This window comes from Sorex fumeus, unplaced genomic scaffold (genome assembly GCF_029834395.1).
Source record: "Sorex fumeus unplaced genomic scaffold, SorFum_2.1 ptg000043l, whole genome shotgun sequence".
NCBI classification, from domain to species: domain Eukaryota; kingdom Metazoa; phylum Chordata; class Mammalia; order Eulipotyphla; family Soricidae; genus Sorex; species Sorex fumeus.
The window spans coordinates 15294340-15314667 of record NW_026606100.1 but is presented as its reverse complement, the minus strand read 5'-3'; positions in this window follow the sequence as shown (position 1 = coordinate 15314667).

The window sequence follows — 20328 nt, the reverse complement described above, 5'->3', positions numbered from 1 at the left end:
TGCCAGTTTGTCTAAAATTTTAGATTGATGAATGTCACATTATATATCCCATACTTGAGAATTTCTTTCAGTACTTGAAAAGAATATGTATGTTGGCATTTGAGTATGTGTGTTCTGTAAATATCTTATACTCATCTCTCTTAGTTTGTCAATTAAAGTCTTGAGACTTTAGTGTTTTTCTTTCTGGATGATCTATTCTTTGTTACAACTAGGATGTTAAAATCCCCTTCTAAAAATGTGCTTCTGTCAATGGGTCCTTTTTTTTCTATCAATCGATGCTATATATGTATTTTTGCTATTTCAGGTGAATATATATTAATAATTATTGTGATCTGATTGTATTGATCACTTTATTATGGGATAATGGTATTTATTTTTAAGTTTATATCTTTTCTGAGGTAACAAAATTGTGTTTTATTAACTTTTTAAACTATTGTTTCTTCAATAAGAATTTTATAGAACACCATTTTAACAATGACTGCATAGGACTGGTTCACAAAATTCATTTAAAGAATGAGAATTTAAGTAATAATCAGATTTTGCAAACTAACTTCCACTTTCCCACATATGTTATTTTCACTCCTGAAAATTAGAGTCAAGTTTCATATTGACAGAATTGCCTAAGTATTAGAAGGAACCCGTGCTTATCAAAATAAAAGTTAGATAAGATAGTGAAGCAGAAACTGTCCATCATGGAACTGTACACTGTAATTCTGCCTGTTTCAAAACTCAATTAGGAGTTTATGAAGAAATACATGAACAAAGAAAATTGGAAAGGGCAAAGTTATAGTAAAAGAAATCAGTCATCCAGATTTTGAAACCTTGGGATAGATATGTGAAAGGCAACTGTTTTATCAGATAAGTGAAAAAAAAACACACCACAATCCAACTATACATAGGAAAAAAAAGTCAGAAATCTGTATTTGTCAACCAGGCCTTCTATTTACACAGTCAAATGATCTCACCTCCTCTGCAGAAGGTGATGTTTTTGGCTGGAATATGCATAAATGTGTGAGTACTTAGGTGTGTATAATAGATATAACAGTGCTTAGTCTTATTTTTAAGAGAAAATTCAAATGCTGTCTATTGAATGAATATTCGTGGGGGTTTCTTTACAAATATACATCTATGTATATGTATATTTATGTCTATATATAAAGTTACATTTTGATTCAAGTTTGTTCATCTTATGTTTTATTTACTTATAGACCAGAACACAGTAAGCAACTTATTTCACTAAAGGTTACAAAATCTACTTGTAGTACTGATGAATAGATACTATTAATCAGTGACTAATCAGCATAAAAAAGAAGCATATATTCCTTTTAGTTTTTTTAGTCTTTGAAGTCAAATGGCTCTTAAATGATACATCATAGAATCATAAAGTAAATGCTACATATTGTGATTTATATATTTTAGCTTAATGGTAGAATTAGCCACAAAATAAAGACAGTGCATTTGAACTTTTTCTGTTATGAAAAGGATACATCACATTATTCTGGAGAAATGAGGAGGGAGGGTGCCGGACATGGAGTGAGAAGGCAGACCTCCAAAGGGTCATCTTACAAACCCTAATTTGATTATGAGATCCAATGGGTAATCTTGCAGATCTCGTTTATGTACTAGGCAGGCATATGAGATCATTCTATAAACCTTTGTAAGGACATTTTGGATCTGAATGGACATCACACAATCACATCAAATACTGATTTGCATATAAAATCGGATTGGTTGATCCAGTAGCATGATCTAATAGATTATAATCAACTGGACATCACTGTCACTGTCCTCCCATTGTTCATCGATTTGCTTGAGTGGCCCCAGTGACTTCTCCATTGTGACAACTGTTACTGTGTTTGGCATATCAAATACGTCACAGATAGCTTGCCAGGTTTGCCATGTGGGCGAGATACTCTCAGTAGCTTGCCGGGCTCTCTGAGAGGGGCGGAGGAATCAAACCTAGGTCGGCTGGGTTGGCTGTGTGCAAGGCAAATGCCCTACCCGCTGTGCTATCGCCCCAGCCCGATCAACTGGATAGCAGAAATAACTAAGAAGTAGGGATATCTAATTATATATACACCAGATGACTGTATTGCGGGGGTCACATCTGGAGCTGGGGTTGAAAGAAGAGGAGGAACATTATGGTGAAGAAAAAGACAGGAAAAAGTGGTGAGAGATGAGAGGCAAATGGAAAGCAGATTATAATATAAGGAGGAGAAGGATGGGTATGGCCATTGGTTTTCTGACTGCAGCGGCCGCAACTGCAGAGCTGTACCCAAACGAGTTTTTGAGTAATGGAACGGTAACAGAAGCTTTTTACGTGAGTTTTCACAAGAATACCCAACTAGAACCACAAGTGTTGTGCTAATATCAAAATCATAATGTCTTAAGCTACAATAGAAATAATGTTTCATGGTGAATACCTAAATATCACCATTGAAAATCAGATGATATCTACTTTATCTTGTCCCATAAAATAAAATCGTATTCCAGAGTCTCAGTATAGAATGTATGTGATTTAAACATTTGTGTTATACAGCATTAAATAATGCAATGGGAAGTGTAGTAATAATAATTCATCTGAGAAATATTTAAAAATAAATAATATCTAATTAAAAATATTTCGGAGGGTGAGAGCCAGCAGAACATAGGTCTTATTCCTGACTCTATGCTCTGGATAGTGTTTAAGGTATCACATGTGGCATCAGAGATGAAATCTGGGTCAGTTATGTGCAAGGCAAGCACCTTATCAGCTATAGGGTCTTCCTGGCACCAGGCCTGTATTTCTAAATATTTTGTAAACCAAATATAAATATTCAAACTGCAAATTCAGTGTCTCAGATTTCAAATTTTCTAAACCACAGATTAAAGTAAGAAGTGATCATTGTTAACCTCTTTCAAAATAGAGTTGTCATTATCACTCTTCTTTCTAGTATTTTCAAGATTTTTAGTTGGATAAACTGATTTTGCTTGATCGTACTTTCCATTCAGAAGAACGTATATATAATTCCATCTGGAGTCTGTCTAGTTAGAATATATGTTGAGAAAGGACTTTATTTTTTTTTAATTTTGGGCCACACCTAGCTGTGCTGGAGGCTTACTCCTGACACACATGGGGGACCATAGGAGCAGCTGGGGATCAAACCTGGGTTGGCAGGTTGCAGGGCAAGAGCCCTACCGATTGTATTACAACCTGCACCCCTCCCCTGTGCATTTTTGGCTATTGTCTCTTTCCTCTATGTCTTTCAACTATTTAATTGGGGTGAGCTCTTCTCAAGAACTTGCCTCCAGGATCTGCGACTATGAAGAATAAGTTTAAGCACCGGTATGGTGTTTATTGGGCTGGAGTAATAGCACAGTGGGTAGAGCATTTGCCTTGCACGTGGCCCATCAGGGTTCCATAAGTCTGTCCCTCTCAGAGAGCCCAGCAAGCTACCAAGCTACTGGTGCCTCCTCATGCAAATCAATGAACAATGGGAGGACAGTGCTACAGTGCTATGGTGTTTATTAGTACTGCTATCAGAAAGGTTAGGGAAAACTTTTAAGGCGACACCTACTAGCAATTCAAGGTCTTGTTAATACTTACAGTTTCTTACATCCAACTCCAGTATTATAACTATAGCGTTATAGAATTTGGGTCCTGAGTAGCTGACACAAATCTGATTCTCAGGGAAAGGTTCTATACCTTGCAAATCTATTCCAAAAAATTGCAGCTTCTAGCTACATTTATGGGAATATTCTCTTGAATGAGTGTACTTGTCTTCTTAAATTCCTTTTCCCCTTTATTCCCTTTACTTATCAGGTTTTATAGCAATTTCTATGCATATCATTAGACATTGGGATTTTAATTTGCTGCAGTCATAAGAAAAGGTAAATACAGTTTCTCTCTCTTTGATTCTCAGTTTTGTTTTTGTTTTGAGGGCACATCGGGCGATGATCAGGGCTTAGTATGGGCTTTGTGTTGAGGGATCACACCTGGGGGGCTCAGGGAACTATATGAGGTGCTGGGCATTTGACCTTGGATCAGGCAAGCAAGGCAACTGCTCTACACACCATTTCCAGCCCTTTATTGACCCTCTTAACTCTCCATATTTTTAGGTCTTTCTCATATTTTTAAGAGTAGGATCTATAGAGATACGGAAAAGAAATAATATGCATCAGGAATATTTAGTGTAATTTTAAATTTAATTCATTTTTTAAATCCAGTATATAAATGCTATAGTTTGATCATTATGTAATTACATAAAGAATATAGTCAAACAACTAATATCATTTACAAATAGTCGTCATTATTATTCTTTATCATAAGTGACTGGTAGTGATGTTTGTATTATATCCAAGTATATATTTACATGTGCATTTAGATATTTTTCATTTGTTTTGCCAAGAATATGTTTAAAAGTTCATTGACTTAAAGTGATGAACTTCAATGTCTCTGACCTTTCACTTCTCATTTTGTACTGCTGGGAACATGAATTTTTTTCTCTGTGTTTCTTTACAAGAACTTGGAAGCAGTTTCTGATTTGTTTATAGCTATGTGTCAATTACAAATTAGGGCCAAGTAGTGCAAAATTAAAATAGATATTACATCTGAGAGATATATAATTATTACTGTTGATTTCCTTTTTGTAAGAAAAGCTCTTATTAACAGAAAGTTGTGTAGGTCTTTCTAAAGGTAAATTTTTTATGAGAGCAATATTCTTGTCTTGAAGCAGAAAATAAAATGTCTTTGGACATATCCGTGAGTAGAGAGCTCAAGCCAAATTAATGACAGATCATATATGAAATGTTCGCTCTTGCCATATACAGAGGGTGAAGCAGAGGTAACTTTTAAAAAGGTGACGAACTGTATTATTTTCATAAAAGGACTCTGAAGACTATTCTAATTTGAAATGATGCTTCTTGTATGAGATCTCAATTTAACTTAATAGACAAGCTACAACACAAAGTTATTACTACTATAACAAACTTAGCATTTCAGTTATCAAAAATTAAAATATCTTACTGTGTCTCCCTGTTACTTGGACTAAATGACTTAGAGACATGATTGCACAAAATCTGAACAATTATTGCTATTTAACTTCTGTATTTTACCCCAACAAAACATAAAACATTTAGACTGAGATTTATAAACCCATCCACATTTCTCCTCTCAATATATTACCTAGTCACTCTGAAAGTGTGGGAAAATAATAATGATAACTATTATATAATCTCTTATTAATCATAATTAATATCTTATTATTAAATAAAATGAATATAAGCATTGTTTATAAATACAGATAGACCTTTAATAGCTCACATAAACAATCAACAACTAACCATATTCCTATAACCCTACCTCCAGAAACAAATTCAGTACTTAATTTCAGATTTAGTATTATATGAGAAACACAGATTATCAGGTTGTTTTGGGGTCTTGAGAAAGATCACATGTATAAGACTGAGTAATTTCTGTAATGTTTTTATGATAAGGAGAGTGTTTGTTAGCATTAACAAAGTAAAGGAAGGGGGGGCCTTCCATTTTACAGATGCAGGAATACAGGAATGTCACTCTTGACTTTTAGAACCATTGGAAGCAGTAGGTTTGGTATTTTCTGAAAAATGCAGGAGTTTCCTTACCTAAGGTTGACTATTCCTCATAACAAAGAAATGTAAAGATTTTCTGAGAGCATTAATTCAGGCAGTGTTGTAGATTAAGAAAACCAAGCATTCATCAAATTTATATTTTAATATGGAGGGATGGAGAAAAAGAGTGCAGGGGATAAGGTACCTTTTTGCTTCCAGATGACCCTGGTTGAATCCTCAACATCCAGTAAGGTCTCCTGAGCCCTCCCAGGAGTGAACTCTGAGAGCAGAGCCAGGAGAAAGTCCTTACTGCAGCTGGGTGGAGATCCCAAAACAATAAATGAATAAATAAATAAATCACTGTCACTGTCCTCCAGTTGATCATCGATTTTCTCAAGCGGGCCCAGTAACGTCTCTATCATGAGACTTTGTTGTTACTGTGTTTGGCGTATCGAGTAAAATATAAATAAATAAATAAATAAATAAATAAATACTAATTTTACATAAAGGATATTATGGAAGGCAATTATAGTACCATTTATAGTAGGGTATTATAGTACCAATTTTGAAGCATTTACCAACCATATTTATGAAATTTAATTGGTCTCAGTGAATTGTACATATTAAAGTACATAATTTGATTAGTTTCTGTGTTGAAATCATCTCTACATCAGAATAATGAACACATCCATAGCTTCTAAGAAATTCTTCATGCTCCCTATTTGTAATTATTCACTCCCACCAGGATTTACTAAAATTCAGGTAAGATGACATATTTTTTATGCCCTGAACCTGAACCTGGAAAGAATAATGCCATTTATTAATCTTTTATAAATCTCTGCATTCAAAATTCACATCAACAGAGTAGAGTGGTGAATATGCTTCTAGAAGTCAAATCACAACTGAATTGGAATACTTATATGGTGACTTTATAGTGTGGTCACTGTAAGTAAGTTACTTAACTTAAGCCTCTGTAACATGAGGAGAAAATGAAACTAGAGTCATATAGTTGCTGCAAAGATTAAACTTTCCATGACATGTAAATGGCCAATTCAAGATTTGATATAGAGAAATAGTGATGTGCAGGTAGCTATTTATATATAACACTTCGTCTCTTCAATTAAAATGCGCCTCTTAAGCCACTCCTGTGAGGTCTATCCTCCTTGAAGAACAAAAGAGCACAGCAGTATTTCACAAATTCAGGTTAATACAGAATTCTTAGACTAAATTTAAAATAAAAACAACTGTAAAAGAAGAATACACTGTAACATTTCAAATCAGATACTACTTGAAGTTCTTCTAGCAACATATTGAATAGAGTTTATGTTTTAAAAGTATGTAAGTATAGTTGTCAATTAGCATATTGCAGCACTATTAGCTAGTGATATTTATTAATGGGCTGGAGTGATAGCACAACGGTAGGATGTTTGCCTTACAAGCGGCCAACATGGCCGACCCAAGTTCGATTCCTCCGCCCCTCTCGGAGAGCCCGGCAAGCTACCGAGAGGATCTCGCCCGCATGGCAGAGCCTGGCAAGCTACCCATGACGTATTCGATATGCCAAACACAGTAACAACAAGTCTCACGATGGAGATGTTACTGGGCCCGCTCAAGCAAATTGATGAACAACGGGAGGACCGTGACCATTTCATTTATTAATATTTATTCTTACTAGGAGCCCTGTAGAGAACAGCTCCCAGGAATAGATACTTTTCATTTAAAGGAATTAAAAACTAACTCAATCTCAGAGTAAGAAAAGCAAAGAAAAAAATTGTGCTAATATGATCTTTTAGTTAATATTGCCCAGATGAGATTATAGTTGTCAAGCCAAGAAAATCCACATTTAAGAAAAAAAAAAGGTCCTACAGGATCCAAATGAAGTCACTTATGCTAATCCTGTCATGACACAGGCACTAAATGAAAATTTCAGTTCTCTCAGAAAAGAAAGGTTAAAAGCTTAAACCGGTCAATTAAGAATAACCTGATCCTCAGATTACATAGTAATCTGCCTCATAGACTTCTGCCTTTCCCAAAAGGGAAAACGTCTCTGTGATAACCATCTTTTTTCCCCCATCTAATATTGGTTCAGCGTTCTCACTTCCTTCTAGTCACAGAAGAGCAAACACTGAAACAGCACCTGGAAGCTCCTATTTAGCTGTTAGAATGAATTCCACTTAATTGGAATTGATCGTGTGTATGGGGTGGGGGGCCTGTGAGTCCGGAAGTCATACTTTGTGGCGCTTGTCTTAAGCGTACATGCAGAAGTGGTAAATATGGCTACATCCCAAGGTTTAAAATGTGTTCTCAAATTGCAGCTCAATTAAACTAGAATAGAGAGCAGAAAAATAGACTGGAACCACGTTGCCTTCTGAGCATTCCTTGTGTCCCTCCATCTGAGCACCACTGAGAGAGTCCTGAGTCTCACAATGCAAAGGATGAGAAGCACCACAACCTTGGGTTCTAGTACTAAACTGACAAACTAGTTGACAAAGTATGACTGGAGTGATCCCTGGGTACCTGAAATGGCACTTTGAAGTCACCCTCTCCCAAACAAATTCAACTAAATGAATGAAAAACACACATCTTGCCAAAATATGTGGATACTGTCAGTCATGTTTGAGTGGGAACTTAAACTTTTACACAGACATCAGAATTATAGTATATCTAGTAAATCTAGTATAAAACATTATACTAGAAATATATACGATATAAAATTAACAATCCAAATTTCCCCCCTAGAAAAGAAGAGAAAGATAATGAAAGCAAAATGTTACTATAAGGAAGAAATAGGAGCTACTATAAGGAGCATAGATCAATTTTTAAATTGCATATAAGAAAACTATAATCAGTGAATTTGGGGAGAGGGGCACATATTTTGGGTCATACCTAGTGGTTCTTAGAAAACCAAATATAGTGCTGTGGACCAAACCAGGGTTGGCTGCGTGGAAGGCAAATACCTTACTCTAATACTCTCTCTGCAGCCCCCAAAGCTGCACTCAGTTGACATTTACTTTCTTAGTTTGGACTGCCTTTCCTTTTATTGTCGTGATCACCAGAATTCCATTTGGTTTCAGTACTCACATACGTTAATTTGTGTTGTTTCGCTGGATATCACACACTTTCATATGGTGTCAGGAATCACAAATGGCAGCCTGTGTAAACTCAAAAGGACAGCAGTGCTCTATGTCTCCTGCCGCCCATGTTCGGTAGTCTCACGCTGTTTCCCCCACCCAGGGTAGATTGATGGCGAGGGCAGGCGAAGGAAGGAAATGAGGGCCAGTCTGGTTGGTCTCAGCTGCAGTTTATTCCAATCCTCTCTCCATTCACTCCTGTCTCTCTCCTCTGCTTCCTCCTCCCCCATGCTACTTCATTCTCCTCCTCGATCCCGCTTCATTCTCTTTCTGGCTTTGGAGTCTGGATCCCCCAGCCCACTCTTACAGTCTAGTTAAATTCCAAGGCATGAGGGGCTGGGGCTTACCCATAGGTGTGGTCACAATCAACAGGGGTAAAGTTCTTTCCCTCAGGGGTACTTCTTCTAGGACAGATACCCTGTCAGCAGGATGACCCACCCTAGAACGGATTCCCCTGGGTGTGTTTCTCCTCTCCTTGTCCAACAAACATATAAGCATTCATAATTAATATTTTGTATGGAGACAGTAAGAAATACATTAAGCTTTCCTGGGGTCATCTCGATCTCAGACTACAGTGCTCAGGCCAGATTAGTCTTTCCTATCCCTAGCAGGGTTCTAGTCTCATCGTTACTTTTGGATCATGACAGCATTTGTCCACGATCAAGCTCTTAACTTATAGTTAAGAATCATGGCACCTTGGCCTGGCTCATTTTGATCCTAGGGTAGCTTATAGCTTGCCCTGGGTCCATTCAGTCCCTTGTCGGGACCCTGCTTTTGGGGTACTAGGAACTAAGGGCAACTGAGGCTTAAGTCAAGAAAGCAGATGACCGGGAGTGAATAATATTCAAAGCCAATTAAATCTCAAGTTACAAAAGCATAATATTAACTGTCTCCCTGTATCTATTCAAAAGACATAAGGAGAGGAGAAAGGCAATATTAATTTACAATACAAGTTCAGTGTTCTAGAAGGATCTGACCTTACAAATTAACAGATTCTGAATGGGGTAAAAGTTGATTACCTGGTTGGGGAAGAGAGCATAGAGAAGAGGCTACAGATAAACAAAGAAATGGGAGTGACTTGGGAGCACTATGATGAGTGTAACCTGGTAAACCTAAGGTCCTTGTGGCAAGGGAGATAGGACAAACCAATTGTTATTCTACAGCAGTGCCTCTCGGATTATGCTTTATATATGGGGTATGTTCGGTTTTATACCTGCAAGGCAGCAGTTCTATTGTTGATTCAAATTCTCAGGTTTTCAAAAAGCTGCAGCTTTTTTAAAAATTAAAAATCTTAATTAGTCTTTATAATTTAGAAAAAAGACACAAATTGTCATTGTTGAAGTTGTTTATGAGTGCTTAATTTTATAAGCATAAAAACAAATGAATACTATAAATATATTAATATTTGCCTTTACTTTTATCAATTAAATAGTTGCGATTCCTTGAAAAATACAGAATAAAACAGAAGCAAAATGAAAGAAAATTGAAATAGGCATATTCGTTAAATAAAATTTATTCAGTAATTAATAACTGCAATACAGAAAACACGAGGTAATTTAATGGTGACTCTCATTAAACATTTAAGGAAGAGATTTTATTACCAAATCTACCCCAAACTTTAGTAAAATGAAAACAGAAATCCTTATTAATTTGTTCTGTGAGTGCAGGTTCTTTTACAGCAAAACCAGAAAGAAAAAGAAAACTGTTAAAAGGAAACTGTAGGCCTGGATCTTTCAAAACCACACTAAACACAAATCCTCAACAAAATTCTAATATTTTGACTCAAAAGTTGTATAAAAAGAGCTACACATTATGACCAAGTGGATTCGATTCCATATATCTGAAGATCATTGAACATGCAAACATAAATCACTAAATTGTCATATCGACTGGTGAAAAATGAAAAATTATAGATAATGTTAATGAACCCAGAAAAATCATTTGATATAAGACTGCATATATTCATGATAACATTTCTACAAACTAAAAGAGAGGATTACATTCTTAATATGATTAAGACATCTATGATAAAATTTACAGTAACATCATTCTTCATTGTGAAAAACTGGATACCTTCTAGCTAAAAGTGAGAGCAAGAAAAAAATGTCCTGTTAGTCCCCGCCATCACTGTACTCAATGTCTTATTGTAACCAAAGAGAATTAGCACTGGAGCACTGTCCTCCTGTTGTTCATTGATTTGCTTGGGCGGGCTCAGTAAAGGTAAAGGTAAAGGTAAAGGCCCTCCCGTTGATCGTCGATTTGCTCGAGCGGGCCCAGTAACGTCTCCATTGGAGACTTTGTTGTTACTGTGTCTGGCATATCAAATACTCTCGGTAGCTTGCCAGGCTCTCCGAGAGGGGCGGAGGAATCGAACTCGGGTCGGCCATTTTGGCCGCTTGTAAGGCGAACGCCCTACCGCTGTGCTATCGCTCCAGCGGGCTCAGTAACGTGTCCATTGTGAGACTTGTTGTTACTATGTTTGGCATATCGAGTATGTCACGGGAAGCTTGCTAGGCTTTGCTGTGCGGGCGAGATACTCTCGGTAGCTTGCCAGGCTCTCTGAGAGGGTTGGAGGAATTGAACTCGGGTCAGTCGCGTGCAAGGCAAACACCCTACCGCTGTGCTATCGCTCCAGCTGAAGAGAATAAAGGTACTTTTATTGAAAAGGAGTTAAAAATACAGATAACAATATCGTCTAAACAATTAACAATAAAACTCTTAGAACTAATAAATGATATTAACCTGGTCATAAAATTCAGGATTAACATACAAAAATGTTTTTATTAGAAATAGAGATAGAAATATTGAGATTAGTAATACAATGCCAGACATAATAACTGAAATACTTCCATGTACATTTAATCAAATATACATAGAGCTTGTATGCAAAAATATTCAAAATGGTAACAAGATAAAACAAATCAATACTAAGTAAATAAATTAAATTAAGAGGTAAATGGCCTACATAGATTTAAGATCCAAATAATGAAAATCTAAGTCCTACCAAAGTCTATATATTGGTTTAATAGAATTCCTGTTAAAATTCCTAGCTTTTAGAATTTCATTTTTCTTAGTCATCTGGAATATAATTCTAAACCATAATTTACTTGAAACAGTAAATTACTTAGAATAGCGAAAGCAATTATAAAAACAATAAAGTGAGAGAAGTGTTTGCCTATTCCTGAACTGATATTTTAACTCTAAGCAAATAAACCTATGAGCTGCTGTCAGTTCGATAGACACATAGATAAACTGAACAAAACCAACAAACACAGATTAGACTAACATAAATATGGTCAACTGATAAATTTTTAACAAATTATACAGAAAACAATTCAACAAAGAAGCATAGCCTGATAGTCTTTCGGTAGAGCTAGTACATCTCCATGATTGATGAGCCAAAAAAAAAAAAAGTCACGAATAGCCTGATATAATTCTGATTTCTAACACAAAAATTGACTCATGAAAAATACTAAACTAAATTCAAAACAAGACCATTTACTTTTCAAAAGCAGAATTAAAATATTTAGGATTTGTGATTAGTGAAAGTTATTAGCATTAATATTCAAAGTATAATTTTTTAAAGAAAAGCTTTTACTTCAGATTCTAACAATATTTAAAAGTTTTTTTCTGAAATACTCCAGGAATAATTTTTTCTTTTTGTTTTTCTATATTTTGTTTTGTTTTGGTTTGGGGTCACACCCAGCGAGGCTCGGGGGTTACTCCTGGCTCTGTACTCAGGAATTACTCCTGATGGTCCTCCAGGGATCATATGGGATGCCAATGATCAAATCCAGATCAGTGCACACAAGGCAGATGACCTATCTGTACTATTGCTCTGGCCCCAATAATTTATTCTATGTGTCTGTCATTCTCAAATTTTCATCAACGATACTAAAATTAAAATGAAAATATCTTGAATCAATCTCTTCCTTTCCCTTGTAAATTTTGGAACTATTTTTTTTTTCAGGTCATGTGTTTTTGTCAGGTCATGTATTGCTCTGATAAATATTACTTGCGTCATTTAGAAGGGCAGGCATATAAATAAAGGTGGGTCAGATCAGGCCCAAATTGATACTTTTGCACCCTTTTGTAATCATCATGGGGACCTTTGTGTTTCTTTTTATGTGCTGTTCTTTTCTTTCAGAAGAAATGACTGACTCCAAATAATTACCTTTACTCTTAATTGGGCTAGAGCAATAGCACAGTGGGTATGGTGTTTGTCTTGCACGCGGCCAACATGGCCGACGGGAGTTCAATTCCTTCGCCCCTCTCAGAGAGCCCGGCAAGCTACGGAGATTATCTCGCCCACAGGGCAGAGCCTGGCAAGCTCCCCGTGACCTATTGGATATGCCAAACACAGTAACAGTTGTCACAATGGAGACATTACTGGGCCTGCTCGAGCAAATCGATGAACAAGGGAGGGCAGTGATTCAGTGATTCAGCTCTCAATTACTGTCAACGTTGAAGTGGCAGTGGTATTAGAATTACTTCAATCCTTTTTTTTTCATTTTTATTTTTGTTAAATAACGTTGCATGATAACGTTATGTAAGGTTCCTCACGTACTTTACTGAAGATTTGAATCCTTAAATAAATACCACTTGGTGCAAAAGCAGGATGGCGCCAAAGCGCCCTGAGTGCCAGGAGGAAGTCATTTGCAGTATATGGTAGATGGTGAACAAAGAGGTTTTGGGGTTCGGGGGGCTCACGCTCTGCTGCTGGCTTATTCTGGGCACGAAGGGCAGCTTTATAAGCCATCATCAGTGACTCCACCAGTATTATAGATGCAAAAGCTAGTGCTGAGACACTTCCAGTGCCTTATTGAAATAAAAGTAATAGAGGCAGTCTGAGATTTTTCAGGAGAAAAAGTGACCCACATTCAAGCTGACTTTGATAGAGGACTTGAGTAGGGTTTCTGAAGAACTTCTCTCTCTCTCTCTCTCTCTCTCTCTCTCTCTCTCTCTCTCTCTCTCTCTCTCTCTCTCTCTCTCTCTCTCTCTCTCCCTGGAAAGCATAAAGTAGAGCAGAACGTTGATGGTGGGTTAGGAGAAAGAGTTAACTAATCATGTTGTCATGTGAGCACAGATAACTCTTAGAAGAGTTGATAACTCTGATAACTACCACGAAATTCTGAGAAACTTCTGTTTCAGGTAATCTTTCACAAACGACCTCTCCAATCCAAACCTAAAGTCTACAGCAAAAGATAGTCTATCTGCAAACTATTTTTGATTCACATTTAAAATTATCACCACATTCCCATTTATTTTCTTAGCAACTTATTATATAAAATAAAATTAACCACACACAAATATTTAAGGTAGGTGGAATGGAGGCATGACTATTATTATAATTCAAGGAGAAAATGATAACCTCTTGAAATAAAACAGTTGTATAGAAGGTTAGTTTAGCAGGGAATTGATTAGGAGATACCAAAGAAAAGAACTGACAAAACTTGTTCAAATCAAAAGAAAACAAATTTAAAACACAGCCTATACATTTAATGAGATAAAAATGTGATTTTTCAAACAAGAAAAACTACATTATTTTCTCTTTACAGTATATTTGTCCCGGCAAGTCACAAAACAAGACTACCTTCAAATGAATATTGGTCTAATCTGTCGTTTTGAAACATCCCTTTTAGTTCCAAGACATTTTTGCTTCGAAGAATATTGACAATTCTTAAGCATTTAGTTTCTCACTTATAATACTTAATTGTCACTGTATATTTATTATTAAAAATCTCAGATGAAAAGAAGTGCCTTTCATAATTGATCTTTATATCTGATGTGTTAAAATAATTTATTAAATTTTTATATGATGTACTTTTTAATAATGAACAAAATCTAGGTTTTCCAATTACCCTCTCAGGGAAAAGGGAACCTGAAAATGTCAAGTCCCTAATCATCTCCATGATGTAGAGCATGGTTAGACTCTGGAGTATCGGGGTATTTTATTAGACAGAAAACCTTTGGTTTTTTTAGAAATTACTTTTTGTTAAGAAAGAGCCCATGGTATTAAATTAATATTGTTTTGTCAAATCAGCAATAGCAGCAGGGAGGGTAAGTTTAATTCTTGCACCAGCAATTTTATGCAGTTGTCATTAATATCAAGGAAGTAAATGTTAGGTTAAATGCTGCCCTGGTTTCTAAATAAAGAGATGTCAGAACGTACCTTTGGAGAATAGAAAAGTGTGCCTGATTTAGCAGTGAAAGGACGGCATAAAAATATTTGCTTCCTTCCCCTTGAATCTCCCAGCAAAGGTTATCTGCTATTCAAAATGTGCACAGAAAAGGGAGTCTTATAACGAGAAGTGCATGAAGAGAAAAACAATAAGTTCTCTTCCCCCTTCTCTTTTCATTATGTTATAGCAATCAGAAATTATTATTATGTTTGCCACCGCATTTGAGCACTTGAATACTTTTTGCTGACTGTTTCCAATGAAATCCTGTGAGAAGAGAGGCAGAAGTTTTACCATGGATTTGCATTTTAATGATAATTTGGCGCAAAGAAAATGGAGAAGAAAACAAAGAAAAGAAGCGGAGAGTAGAGGGGAAGACGGAAGACAGCTAAAGGAAGGGAAAGGAGAGGAAGAAAAAGGGAGGGAAAGGAAAAGAGTAATGATGCCTCCCCACCCCCACCCCCCCTTTTGTACATGGTCTGTTTCTCTCTTTCCTCACTTGGAATCATTTTCATGATTCTACAACTGATATGTATATAAATTTGATGACATAAACATTTAGTTTCAACTGCTTTAACTACATCATGACATAGGGACAGGTGGAGTGAGTCAGAGTCAGATTAAAAGAGGAGAGATGTCTTTTAGCCATTCAGATTTCTTCTTTGACAAAGTTTCTGTTCATTTCATCACCCCATTTTTTAATGGGATTGGATATTTTCTTCTTGTGGAGTTCAACCAGTGCTTTGTATAGCCTTGATATCAACCCCTTATCAGATGGGTTTTGGGTGAATACCCTTTCCCATTCTGTAGATTGTCTTCGAATTTTGGTCACTGTATCTTTTTTGGTGCAGAAGCTTCTTAGTTTAAGTTAGTCCCATTTGTTTATCTCTGTTTCCCCTTGGTTGGTCAGTGGAGTGTTGTCTTTGAAGATACCGTTAGCCTCAACATCGTGAAGGGTTTTGCCGACATTGTCTTCAATGCACCTTATGGATTCTGGTCTGATATTGAGGTCTTTAATCTATTACTCCCTGGCTTTGAGGCCAGCCGCACATGCTAGGTCAGATAGAAAAGGGAGCACCAAATAAAGGGCGTTGAGAGGTTCCTCCCAGGATGGGAGATGCATGATGAGAGTAGACTATAGACCGAACATGATTGCCACTCAATGCCTCTTTTACAAAATACAGCACTCAAAAGGAGAGAGATAACAAAAGGGAATGCCCTGCCACAGAGGTAAGGTGGGATAGGGGGATGGGGGGGATGGGGTGTGGGAGGGATACTAGGATCATTGTTGGTGGAGAATGGGCACTGATGAAGGGATGGGTACTCAATCATTTTATAACCGAAACCCAAGCATGAAAGTTTGTAAGTCTACAACTGTACCTCATGGTGTTTCACTAATAAAAAATAAAAAATAGAAAAATAGAAAAAAATAAAAGAGGAGAGATGCTAAGATAAACAAGTCACTGTGGTGTGTCATGAGGGTGGGCCAAAGACGTGTCTAACAACATGAATGATTTGGATGGCTGGATGATCAGAAAATAATCATCTTACATCCCCCACCACTCTTTCATCGATGCATGTGCTTTTTTTTTCCTTTATTTTTTTATTATTTTTTTTTTACAGTTGTAGATTTACAATTTTTTGTGCTTGGGTTTCGATTATACAATGATCAGATACCCATCCCTCCAACAGTGCCCATTTTCCACCACCATGGATAATATCCCCCCACCCCCATCCCCCCATCCCCCCCGTCTCTGTGGCAGGGCAATCCCCTGTGTTCTCTCTCTCCTTTTGGCTGTTGTGGTCTGCAAAAGAGGCATTGAGTGGCAAACATGTTCAGTCCATAGTCTACTTTCGACATGCATCTCCCCTCCTGGGAGGATCCTCAAAACATCCTTTATTTGGTGCTCTGTTCTCTATCTGAGCTGCCCTTTCCTCTAGGATACCTCCATAACTTAGATGCATGTGCTTTTAACCAAAGGAAAAGTTCCATACACCCCACCTCACTTCATTAAAAGGGTGTTAAAGGGAAATTGTTTCTGCCCTTCTCTAGAAGCCTGCCTAAGAAAAAAATCCCACTCACAATCCAGGAGCTACCCTGCTTTCTCTTCCTTTCTTCTCAAATAAAACCTTTTTCTGAGTTTGGCCCCTTGTTCTCTGGTCTTTTGTTGTCAATATTAACTGCTCGAAGACAAGAACTTGAGGGTCTGTCCCAGGATAGCATTATCATTAGTGAATGGCTACATTTCATTTGTGAAAATCTTGTTGTGTTTTGGAAAAATATAGGAAGACTCAGACATTCATATAATACAAGAATGCCAAGAGACTCTAAAATCTCTCTGTTTGGGACTCTCTTATATAAGTTCTCTCATATCCTTTTATAGGAATGTAAAAATGGAGCATGCATTGAGTGGCAATCACGTTTGGTCTACTTTCATGATTGCCACTCAATGCCTCTTTTGCAAACCACAACACCCAAAAGGAGAGACAGCACCAAAGGGAATACCCTGCCACAGAGGCAAGGTGGGACGGGAGGATGGGGGCGGGGGAGGCGGTGGGAGGGATACAGGGACCCGTGGTGGTGGAAAATGGGCACTGGTGGAGGGGTGGATGTTTGATCAATGTACAATTGAAACCCAAGCACAAAAATTTGTAAATCTACAAATGTACCTCATGGTGTTTCACTAACAAAATTTCTTTAAAAAATGGAGCATGCAATTTATAAGTAAAAGCACTGAGCAAGAGGTTTACAGATGATTTTATTCTTCCTCATAAGTTGCAAACAAATAGTTTGTTATTTGGAAAATATTTGGAAATTGTCTTTCTAACAATTACAGTCATTCAGTATTTCATATGGAAGCTTTAAGGTGGCTAGAATTATTAAGATAGGATTCATGTAGAAGTTGTTACTAAGGAAAAGATGGACCTCTCACATATGTTCACTTCCTATGGATCTATAGTAACTTTTGACCTATTTTTTTATCATGTATTCTACTAAAATTTAATCATAATAAATAATTGGTTTCTTAAGGTATGTTATTATTATGTAAACTAAATTTTATGTGAAAATCTAAGAATGTAAATAATAAAACTTTTACATCACTTTCCAACATCTTTGAAAATACAAATTATAAAGACAACATGCAGGCCTACAGCTTGATGTGAGAAATTGTGTGTGTTATTAAATTTTTCATGACGTCAAAAGTTAGAACACAATAAATAGCACATGTTAGAGAAAGGAAATCAGTACCAAAATCAAAGAACAAAACACCATTGTTTCTAATTTTAATATTCAGGCCACAGACCATGTTTGTCAATGAGCAGGGGTGATGGTCTGTGTATCCCCTCCAGCATTGCAGCTGTGATACTTCTTTTCTCCCCCTAATAAAGGAATTATTGCATCCTCTCCTATCTGGTTATTCTATTGCCTGTTATATTTCAGTTTGCGGTAGGGCGTTTGCCTTGCAAGCAGCCAACATGGCTGACCCGAGTTCGATTCCTCTGCCCCTCTCGGAGAGCCCAGCAAACTACCAAGAGTATCTCGCCTGCATGGCAGAGCCTGGTAAGCTCCCCATGACGTATCTGGTATGCCAAACACAGTAGCAACAAAAGTCTCCAATGAAGACGTTACTGGGCCCCCTCGAGCAAATCGACGAACAACGGGAGGGCCTTTACCTTTACCTTTTATTTTATTGTGCTTTTTGGTTCACAACCAATATGGCACAGGGGTTACTCCTGGCTCATGCACTCAGGAATTACTCCTGGCAGTGCTCAGGAGACCATATGGGATGCTGGGAATCGAACCTGGGTTGGCTACGTACAAGGCAAATGCCCTACCTGCTGTGCTATCTCTCCAGCCCCAATATTTCAGTTTTAGATGCATGTTAATTGGCATTCACAAGAAAATGAGCCTAGCATTTCTGGGTTCTTTTGCATCCATTATTATGACTACCTAGTCTTGTTTGTGCTTTAGAGTCAAGAAAAGTAAATTATGAATCAAGTCTTTGTGAAACAGATCATGGCTCTCTACTATAATCACAAATACTCTACATGACACTGAAGCCAATATTTATGCCTTTTAACATGGATCAGTAGATTTATTAAAAAACATTTAACAGAGATAATCTCTATTAATTTTAATTCTCTGTTATATAATTGTTATATAATTATATATATTTGAGATCATAACAAATCAATCAATAGGTATTTAACTTTTTAGTTAGTAGTTAGTGGAAGCTGAATTCTTCTCAAAAGAAAAAGAACTAGATGCTGATATGGGCATATTGTATATTCTATAATAAAACTAATTTTGATATGGATATAGCATGACAATGACTACATGTTAGATATTGTTAAAAAAGATATCTGTAAGTGTTAAATAATTACACTTAAAAAGTGTAAAAATATAGGAAAATATACTTAATCACAGTTAATAAGTGCTTAATCACAGTTAATAAGTGCAGGTAATAATCTTACTTATATATCACAGATGCAGTAAAAATTATAAGTGGAAAATGTGAAAATGTGTATAAGTCTATTAACAAATTTCCTGGATGATCTGGATAAATTTATTTAGCAGTCAATATACAAAGATGTGATGATAGTTATTTGTTTTCCTAAGTACAAGCAAAAAAAAAGGAAAGTCAACAAAACAAAGACAAATTTCAAAAACACCTCTGATCTCCTTAGAGTATATATATCATAGTCCTCCCGTTGTTCGTTGATTTGCTCTAGTGGATCCAGTAACGTCTCCATCTTGAGACTTCTTGTTACTGTGTTTGGCATATTGAATACTCTTGGTAGCTTGCCAGGCTCTCCGAGAGGCGTGGAGGAATCAAACCCGGCTGGGCCGGGCCGGCTGCGAGCAAGGCAAATGCCCTACCCACTGTGCTATGGCTCTTCTAAGAAAATGGCAATAATTTTATTTATACAAGGAAGCTCTGTGAATCATAACAGGTTGGATTAACATAGTCAAAAGACCCAAAGTAGCTAGATTAGGAAACAAACCTAAGGGTGATCTCTCATGATTTCATGATAAACACACACTCGGAGTACAAGGCTGGGGAAAAAACCTAAGGGAAATAAAATATGAATTTATTATTCATATTTTGCTGCCCAGGGTCTTAGAGATAATACTGTTGTAAGATGCTTACCTTGCACAAGGTTTGCACAAGTTCTCTTGTTGAATCCCTGGCACTACATACTGTCTCCTGTGTTAGAAGGGTCAGGGCCAGAGAGATAGTACAGCAGGCAGGGCGTATGACTTGCAAACATCCAGCATGAATTTGATCTCTAGCATCCTGAGTCTGCCTGAGTGATTTCTGTGAGTAGAGCCAGGAATAGACCTTGAGCAAATTTGGGTGTGACTCCCAAAACAAACACAAACGGCAAAGAGAAGTAGGATTAGCTGTATTTTTATCAGACCAGATGGAGTTTAAATTTATGAAGAT